A 9571-nucleotide genomic window follows, 5' to 3' on the forward strand; every position below is an offset into this window, starting at 1 on the left:
TCTAAATAAAAGTCAGCTCCAATAAGAATACCTACATCGTTGAGACAGTCTGTATTTATTATATGATCCGCTAGCCTAATACCGCTGCGTTTAAGAAATTTGACTGTTTGAGCAAGACCTGTAACATGTAAATCTGAGGGGATCTTGTCAACGACTATAGCTTGAATTGGGCTGGTGCAGCCTCCTAAACGTACCAAGACTTTAACAACCTGGTAGTCACGAGGTCCACTATTGGTTAGGAATCCAGAGATATTCAAATTCACTCGAGCAATAGGCTTCAGTTTCAACTGATCAACTAGCTGTTGAGAAATAAAGATTTTCTGCGAACCTTGGCCAAAGAGACCACGAGTGGAAATTCTAGATCCCTTGGTAATTAATTTTAATTGAGCTGTTGGTAACGTAGTTGTGTTATTCGACTCTGTTGCAAGTACACTTATGTCTTGATGCACCTTGCAATACTGTACAGAAGTAAATTTTGCAATTTTCTTATGAGGTTATTGGTTGATATTGACTGATCACTACCACACAAGGAGTAATGGTGTCTACCCTAGTGGCACTTGTTGCACATATGTAAGGAGACCGTACAGCTATTGGGGTCATGAGGACCCGTGCACCTTGTGCATCTGTGTAACTCTTGCAAACGATGAATTCGGTTGTTATGGTCTAGATAAGTACTACACTTATAAGTAAGATGTTCATTATTGCAGAACAAACACCTTTTCACTGTAGTAGAAGTCGTAGGAGTGGTGCTCACTACAGGGTTTATAGGGTTCACTGTGTATGTACCTACATTTCCAGATTTCCATTTCGGAGATGATTTATTGAAATCTGGTTTTACTGCAGTAGTTGCAGTACGTTGTGGTTTATGATGAGAGTTAGTAGAGAAGTTTGAAACACTCTTCCCATCTTGGTTGGCTCTTTGTCTTTCGACTAGGGTATGTAAACCTTCTGTAATTTCATTCATGGTCAGAGAGGTTTTATTGTACATAGTACACAATTTATCTGAAGTTTCTCTTGGTAATTTGCGCCTTACAACTACTTTTGTCATCCATTCAGCAGTCTGAATTTGGACTTTAAGGCTTAAGGCCTTGAGTAAAGATTTTAGCTCTAGTCTGAAAGTTTGGAGAGAATCTGTAGAATTATTAGCAGATGGTAAATCCAGCAATTTTTGGACTAAGATAGTAATAGTCCTTTCTTTGTTATCGTAGTTGCTCTTAAGCAATTGAACAGCTAGGTCGTAACCATCACTGGTCAGTGTTATGTTAGAGATTACCTTCAAGGCTTCATTTCGTAACAAGCCTTGTAAATAAGTGAACTTGGTTGTTTTAGGGATGTTAGTTTTAGAGTCTACTGCATCCACGAATTTACTCCAGAAATCATCCCAACTCTCATTCTCGTTACCAGAGAATGTGGGTATATTGATCTGAGGTAATTTGACATCAGGATTTGGATGAGCAGTAGAGGCTGTTGTTAATTTGTTTTTAGCAATTTGCTTTTTAAAGGGTTGAAGTTTAACCTGTACATCATCTTCGTACTGGGCTAAATCATTTACAGTGTCCTCAAGTTCAGTTTGACCTATTGAGGTTTGGTAAAGTTCTGTCAAGTATAAATTCATATGTTGCTTAATATGCTTGAATTTATCTTCAGCAACTTGAAGTAAGTCCTCTAATTCAATGTAGTCAACAGGTGACTGTTGTGACAGATTTTGACACTTGGTAATCTGTCGGGTCAAATAACCTTTCAGACCGATAAGGGTCCTTTTCATTTTGTCAGCCACTTCCATCTTGCTGGGTAAGGGCTGGCCTGATAGTAAATATTTGTTACTGATGTAACTGGGATATTGGCTCATTCAATGGAGTTCAATATCAGTATAATAGCCCAATGTATTTAAATAGACTATACTACCTCGTTTAGAGGTTAATTTACCTACCTAACAATGGATAGCTAATATTTTGAGTAGCACTCGAATGCCACTATTGGATTTTCGTCCGGTTAGCTCTTCAATTATCACCATTCGATCCAACAGTGAACATTCGGCAGTACTCAAAAAATTAATACACGAAATAATATGTTAAAAGCACAAAAAGGGTTTTGGCAATCCCACCCCAAATCAGGGTCAGCACAATCTAAATAATATGTATGTACACCAGTACTGTCTAGTACAGTACTGGCTAAATAATTCCTACCTAGGAATGACTAAATGGTTTAGGCTGCATTTGTACAAATATTAGTACAATTACAGCCTAAATATCCTACCTCATCAAAGGTTGGCATATATGCAATGGTGCAGTAATAAAGATATATGGTGCTATGTTTTGGGGATTTTTTGTTTTGATATATATGTTTGTACTTAGAAATACAAGTAAAATTATAAACATATAACACTAAGTTTGACTTGCTTGCCACAATCGTTTGTGAGGATTAATAGTATTGACTAATTTGTTGACCATATGGGTCCTGGCCTCTCCTGACAGATGTACACCGTCTGAGGTCAAGCCCTGTTGATATGGTCTGGCTGTGAAATGAATATAAGTGGCGTCCAACCTCAGTCTTTTTCTCACCCGAAAGTTTATGTATTTCGCCGAACGCTGATAATATTCGGGACTCACTTCCCAACGGTTATCACTTCACAGTTGGCGAGGTTCCACCAGTGTGAATACCACAGAGTTGCTGACTTGTTTAAAGGAACTGATAATAGTTTTTAAATGGTTAATTATTTCGGCTGGTTGGCGAGTGGGATGGATATCATTGCCACCTAGATAAATTATGGTTCAATGGTGAGGTCATTCTAATGCAGCTGTTAATATTGGATTGTTGTAAAAATTGTGAGCAGTCGCTCTAGGTGACCTAAAAATTCTCACCCCAGTGTGAGGTATAGGTCTAAGGGTTGTGGACAATTGGCTATGTCCCACTAAGGCTACTTTATACATAAGTATTAATAGAAATGTTGATAATAATCAATAAGTTTTAGGCTGTAATATGGGCAGTCTGCTGACAGCCGTAAATAATGAAATATACTGGTAAATAGCCTAATAATGTTAACATACTAGTTGGTGTTAGTAAATAGGCAATTATATGGTGTGTAGGATAGCTTAATTCTCAGCTATCTAGGTTCGACCACCACTTTTTGAGAAAAAGTGGAAAACAATGGAAAAACTGATCCCAAGAACTAGTCCTATGGATCTTAGTGAAACTGTATTTCTTACATAAATGGAGTCAAATTAACCTACACAAAATTGGGGGGTTACATGCTAAAAGATTAATACATCCCTAGCATTACTCTGGTGCTGGTTCTTCACCAGAGTAAATAAAAAATGAAAGTAAATAAGGTTGATTGTAATAGATTAATTGGAGGTAAATGCACCTCAATACACTGCTGGATAGAATAGTACAGTATATATAGATCAATGGGTTAATATAATAGATTTCTTTGGGAGATCACTACTATAACTACAGAGTTATTGCTACAGATAAAAAAGGGACAGCTTAGCTGTAAATCTAGAGAGGTGTAATGGGTTGCCACGCTCCACCGACGACGTGTTGCATAGGGCATATTGTTGCACATGAAGGTGGGGAAGCCTATCACCTCGGTTGGCGTCGCCTTAGTACTGAAAGGCAATTACATTGTAGAAATCTTCTACATAATAGGTAACTACAAATGCATCCTAAATTATAAGGATAACTGTAGAAATCTTCAGCCAATATCAGTGCAATTTATATTGAAGCACTGTAAATTCCTTCTGTAGAAAACAATGAAAATAATCATCTATTTAGATGGTAAATTTACTAAAGACACGTACGGGATTTTATTATTTTATATACGGCCTAACGACAACTAGCCTAAATGTTAACTGTGGCCACATAATAACAAACAGGTGAACCTAGCTGCCGAGCCGCGTGTTCGTTGATGTGGAGACTTGAGCTATTCTTCGTCCTCCAGCTGCTGCTTGAAAGGCGTTGACTTTGGAATTGCAGATATGCTAGTCTGGGACACGGCTATATCATGCCAGATAACGTGGCACCGCTCTACTGGTCGTGGGAGCGAAATAAGTATTATCAAAACGTAGCTCTGTTGCACGCTGTCAATGGCGTCCGAGTCGTGCTCTCTCGTTCTGTGTCTGGTGCAGGGATGCCAGATTCAAATTGCTAAAAGTAGCGAGCTGACGGTCTAAAAGTAGCGGTTTGTAATACTCTTGGGCTACTCTTATTTGTAATAAGAGTAGCCCAATTTTTTGTTTAGTAACTGATATGGGTTTCAAAGTTATCTATTATGATATATAGAGTACATTAAACGATTTTAATTGTTTTATTAACATCATCTCTGCATATATATATTTAACCAATATGATAATAGGATAACTTACCAATATTTACTGTTTGAAGCTTAATGGGTGTGAAGTCCTTCCACGTCTTTACAGTTGAAGATTATCAAGATCTTGATCTGCATCACAAACTCGTTCTTGTATATTGCAGACTCATATTTAAGCATTGACATGAGTGGTTCAAATGACGAGCAACAAGTTACATTTTCTTCAAGATATGTTTTGATTCTCAAGACTGATGTCAAAAGCTCAAGTCCCATTCCCATTCAAGATTTCTCAGTTTAGTTTTCACAGACGTTACTCTCGAAAATATCCGTTCAACCAGGGCATTACTGATTGGCAAGCTGTATATTTTCAACACAAACTCAGCGAGGTCAATCAGTATGGGATCGCCAGCAGTGTTCTTGACAGTTATTGTCTTGGTCTAAAATGACGATTCAGATGTCGGAATTTGTCCCTTACAAATGTTGGACTAGTCAATGGTTAACAGTAGGCGCCACTGACTTTCACTAAGCTTTGATTGGTCAGCTAATACTAACGGAAGTTCCGAAAATGGTGGCGATGTAAGCTAAGGCATATAATAGGTAACAGATTTTTCACCTTTTTTTATAGTTTCAGTATTACTTAGAATACGAGAAAGAAGCTATTTGCAAGCTTTCACTAAAAAATTATCGCATCTTTCTTGAACATTTTGAAACTTTTCCTGGGTTGTAAAATTGTTTTATCTGTTAGTGGCCAGAAGTGTTGAAAATTCGTAACCAAAGTCAACTTTCTCCAGGGGCAGATACATAGAATTGTAGTCCAAATTAACATGAAGCTTTGCATGATGAGGACGAAAGATTCTTCCGAGTATTCCAAGAGTGAAGTTTTCTAAGACAGTGTGAAGGCTATTCTGATCTGCCCTCATCTTTTGATAAAGTAAATTCATTCTTTCAAAATCATTTAGGTTTGGTTTGAGACATGTGAAATATAGCTTATTGGAGGGAATCAGCGTACATTGAAAATAGTTGCCTTGCAACATATTTATCACAAGAGGAAAAAGCTATTTGATAATGAGTTGTTAGAGAACCCAACTGATCAAACGGCCGCTTTACACTACCGCTCCTTGCCAACCATCGTCTTCCTGACAAAGGTATTAACTGTAAGGGATCTTTCCCATCATTTATCAATCTGTAAATTTCTAGATAACTTTCTCCCCTTAATGAAGATCTGTGGAACCAGGTGTAGCTTTTGGGATGAAGTATTATTAACAATTAAGGTTGGGAAATCTATTGCCTCTGGGGAGGATTACCTTGCCTTGCGGTTACTTTTTCTTTCAAAGGTTCCTAGGATCAACGTCCCCAGGGGCCGGTCTCTGACCAGGGCTCTCCTGCGGTAAGTGGTCTAGTCCATCAGGCTGTTGGACTCGGCTGTGATTTGGACAGATTATATTATTAAAGCATAAATAATCATCATTGAGTTTCTTAATATTAATAGCCCAACTTGCGTTTAAACTAGCCCAAAAAGTCGCAAGTAGCGAAATTAAAAATTTGGGAGCGTGGGGCTCTCAAAAGTAGCCCAATTCGCTACTTGTAGCCCAATGTGGCAACCCTGGTCTGGTGACGCTCTCCCGTCTTCCTCCTCTTCCTTATTGCGCATGCGCGGCTCTCAATAGACGTCTCTAGCGAAAATGGATATGTATATATCGCAATTGACTAAGGAAGGAAGAGGTAGTGACGAGTATTAATACCACATTAAATTCTTCAGTGATAAAATAGAATTTCGCGTAATATAAATTGGCTTATTAAAGTTGTGCAGCTAATCGAGGAAATTAAGGTAAAATTATTTACATTAAAGTAATTTCCTCTAGAATGTTTAATATCAACTAAATAAAGGAGTCCCAGTGAGTAGTAGTATACTACGAAATTAAACTTATTAGTAAGTAACTATTTTTAGTAAAGGAAATGATAAACTGGACTCTGTTATAAATCCAACTAAATGTGGAGATAATTCATGTTACTGCCTGTCGTTCCTCACGTTGTCACTCTGACTAGGAAGAATCTGGCAATATGTTGAAATAAATCATGATAATGATTAAATCTACAAGTTAGTAATTTTAGTTACTACTTGTGGTTAATACAAAGGTTGCATAAAATACAAAGATGTATAAAACTGTTGGTTATTTCCAACAAGGTGTGTGGAGTCAAGTGGTCGTCGAAGTGTGTGGAGTCACATGGTCGTTGAGGTGTGGAGTCACGTGGTCGTCGATGAGTGTGGAGTCGCGTGGTCGTCGAGGTGTGTGGAGTCATTTAGTCGTCGAAGTGTAGAATCATGTGGTCGTCGAGGTGTGTGGAGACACATGGTCGTCAATGTGTGGGGAAGTCACGAGGTCGTCGAGGTGTGTGGAGTCATCTGGTCGTCGAGGTATATGGAGTCACGTGGTCGTCAAAGTTTGAGTAGTCACGTGGTGGTTAAGGTGTGGAGTCACGTGGTCGTCGAGGTGGGGAGTCATTTGGTCGTCGAGGTGTGGAGTCACTTGGTCGTCGAGGTGTGGAGTAACGTGGTCGTCGATGAGTGTGGAGTCACGTGGTCGTCGATGAGTGTGGAGTCAAGTAGTCGTCGATGTGTGTGGAGTCATTTGGTCGTCGAGGTGTGGAGTCACTTGGTCGTCGGGGTGTGGAGTCACTTGGTCGTCGGGGTGTGGAGTCATTTGGTCGTCGATGTGTGTCGAGTCACGTGGTCGTCATTGTGTTGGTGAGTCACATGTTTGTCAATGTGTGGGGAAGTCACGAGGTCGTCGAGGTGTGTGGAGTCATTTGGTCGTTGAGGTATATGGAGTTACGTGGTCGTCGAAGTTTGAAGAGTCACGTGGTCGTCGAGGTGTGTGGAGTCACTTGGTCGACTAGGAGTGTGTAGTCTCTTGGTCGTCGATTTGTTAAGTTACTTAGTCGTCGAGGTATGGAGTCACTTGGTCGTCGATGTATGAAATCACTTGGTCGTCGAGGTGTGGAGTCACTTGGTCGTCGAGGTGTGGAGTCACTTGGTCGTCGAGGTGTGGAGTCACTTGGTCGTCGAGGTGTGTGGAGTCACGTGGTCGTCGTGGTGTGTGGAGTCACGTGGTAATCGAGGTGTGGAGAGTCACGTTTGGGAACCGTCCTGTGAGATTTATATATATTTAATTTATATGAATTTATATAGAATATATATTTATTTAATTTATATGAATTTAAATAGAATTTATATTTACTTTAATTTATATATTTCGATAGCAATTTGTATGATGTTTAGTGAACTGTATTTCTGCAACATTCTTACAAATCGATCCTTATACATTAGGGGAGGGGCTTATATTAAATTAATATATATGCAGCCAATCAAACTACAGTATTAAACTATATTAGTAAATAAATTTTGGAGGTGCCTTATCTTATTGCATGGTAGGCCTAGTTCACCAGGATGTAGGCACAAAATAATCCTCATTTAAGGCTAGCTTCCAGCACCCCTAGTAACTGATGTACCATGATTTATTCTTGTTTGCTCATCTTGTTCCTGTCAAAGGGCTCTAACTGTAAGCCGGAATCCCAATATATTACAGCTATATCAGATGAATCATCTATATTATTAAGATAAGGACCAAGGTTTAATTATCTGTATTTAGACGCTGTTTCTTGTGGTAACCGGTTCGCCCTCTATGTATCTACCTAACATTAATTGGCCAGAAATGATTAGATAAACGGGTTTTGGTAAGACACTTCCCTTGTTTATGTTGACTGTGTTGATGATGGACGAAGCACTAATTTGATCTCCGTAACACATCGTCCAAGAGAAATTATAGGAGCTGAACTCGCTCCACAGCGACTTGGTCTAACCATGGCTGACCTCCCACCACTGACGCTTCTGGCTCTCTTTGTCCAGATGTTAGTAAGTGATAGAAGGGTCACATTTACTCTATTTTGATACTGATAATCAAGTTAATTCAAATGAGATGGTTTTATGATGTAAAAAGTCCAAAAACTACTGTATTTAAGAATAATTCCCAACAGAATAGGTGGTGAATTTATAGCATGTGGCAATGATATCCTGTTTTCTATTGACGGAAAATTCCACTACAAGCTACATTTTCTATGGGTTAACTTGTGTATACAAGGGCAGCAATATTATCTGCATATTGTATTTAATAATAAATGGTGTCGGGTTTTCCGACATAATTCCCTAGGGGCTGATCATGGGTCCTATTTAGAACAGACGAACACCGATACTCCTCTTTCGAATTATTAGATTAATTGTACGTTAGTAGTTAGTACTTACACATTCGTGCGTCTGTTCGTACAGGACGGAAGTCCCATACTCGAGTTGTAGAAGTCAGAAGTCTAATGCGATTTCATTTCCCTCTTAACTCCTGAGAGGCTAAAATTCTAGCCTAATTACATAATAACCCTGAGGCCTGAATGTGATCAAGTACTACAGTCAAGTATGATTCAGGGACTGCAGGGAGATCAGTGTCATTAGATATAACTTGAAGCTTGTTCAAGTAACTGGTCACTGATATATACACTGAGGCCCATGGAAGTCATCTTGATTAAATAATAAATGTATCAAAATCAGTCTTTGGATAAATTGGGGTTTAATTTAGATAATTGATTCAGAGGATTGAATAGTCCATCATTAAAGTCAAGTATGGTTCTGAGACACCAGTGGGTTCAGTGACATTGGTCGCAGGGACTTGTAGATGTTTAGGCTACTGTTTTCCCACTGAGGCCTCATGAACTCATCTTCAGCTTTAAATGACGATATTAACCTCTGTTGTTATAGACAGCTGTAATCTCCTTAGCATAATACTACTGGAGAAATATAATCAGCTGACAAATTTAGATTTCTACTGGTATTGTTTATCTGCACCCATAGGTTTCCTCAGGTTTAATACTGGGCCTGAGAGTAATTTGCCTCCTGCAGAATTTAACATGGTTATGCCCTGATATTTAATAGGGATACCGATGAATCGATGGTAATAGTCTGTACCTACAAGGATACCGATGTCGTTGAAGTAATCAGACTTAATATTTTCTGACAATTTTATTCCTCTCTTTCTCGGGAATTTGGCGGTTGCTCTCAGATCTTGTACTTGTAGGTCTTCTGGTATTTTGTCCACCACAATGGCTTGTACTTGACAGACGTACCTGCCTAAACGTACTGATGGTTGTACCACCTGGTATACTTGAGGTCCTGTATCTGTTAGAAACCCTGAGATATTGATTGTCGTCTGGGTTACA

Source organism: Procambarus clarkii, chromosome 79 (genome assembly GCF_040958095.1).
Source record: "Procambarus clarkii isolate CNS0578487 chromosome 79, FALCON_Pclarkii_2.0, whole genome shotgun sequence".
NCBI classification, from domain to species: Eukaryota; Metazoa; Arthropoda; class Malacostraca; order Decapoda; family Cambaridae; genus Procambarus; species Procambarus clarkii.